This window comes from Penaeus monodon, chromosome 23 (assembly GCF_015228065.2).
Source record: "Penaeus monodon isolate SGIC_2016 chromosome 23, NSTDA_Pmon_1, whole genome shotgun sequence".
Lineage (NCBI taxonomy): Eukaryota > Metazoa > Arthropoda > Malacostraca > Decapoda > Penaeidae > Penaeus > Penaeus monodon.
The window spans coordinates 15,519,075-15,519,964 of NC_051408.1; the positions used below are offsets into that span (position 1 = coordinate 15,519,075).

Consider the following 890-nt stretch of genomic DNA (forward strand, 5'->3'; position numbering starts at 1 on the left):
TTGGCAGATTGTATGTTGTGTGTGTTGTCCGTTTAGTGCGGTTATGATCTTAAATATTGATTATGTTATTTACACCTTATCGTTTATTTTCTGTACAGGTAATCACATCCAATTTTCTCGCCACAGTGGCTAGGGATCGAGAAGAGGAACCTCGACCACGGCGGCGGCTGGTCCCTGCCGTGAGCTGGGTTGACACAAGAAACACCCACGCACCGTGCCGCGCCTACGGAGGGCACCACCTACGAGTTCCCTGTCATGGCGGAGAAAAGCAGGGCCGCGGCGAGCTCTGACAAGCGAAAGCCGCACCCGCCAGGCTTCTGCTGGTAAGCTCACTTCTGCGTCGATTAGATGATATTTACGTTTGGGTTACCTTGCAAACATGAGATATTTTTAATTCTGCCTGAACGATGAGGGTCTGGATCAACCAGCTGAAAAATTCCTCCACATGAATGCCCGCCTCGCCTCCTTGCATCCCTGACTCATTCCACCTCCTGCAGACGTTCCTGGCCGTCCCGGACGCCCCAACTGCGTGGACTCCGACAAGGACTTCATCAGATCAGCTGGACTCCTCCTCGCTCCACCGGCGGCTCCCCCATCACCGGCTACGATGTCGAGCGTTGCAGCATCCACGCGGCCGCTGGAAGAAGGTCAGCCGCGACAACGTGCGTGGAACGGAATTCACCGACGAGACGGTCAACGAGGGCGAGCAGTACCAGTACCGCGTCATCGCCAACAACAAGATGGGATCGTCCATGCCTTCCGAGCCCTCGCACCCCATCGCCGCCAAGCCCATGCGCGGTACGTGGCTCTTCGTGAGGGCGGGCTCTAAAGGGCGCACATGTGCTAATCTTTGTTATACTCGCTGATTTTATTTAGCTGGCTATATTGTT

The 890-nt window shown here is 55.1% G+C and overlaps 1 pseudogene; it reads left to right on the forward strand.

The window, feature by feature from the left end:
- Positions 1–890, forward strand: part of LOC119588148 — a 19,090-nt pseudogene that overhangs the window by 8,070 nt on the left and 10,130 nt on the right.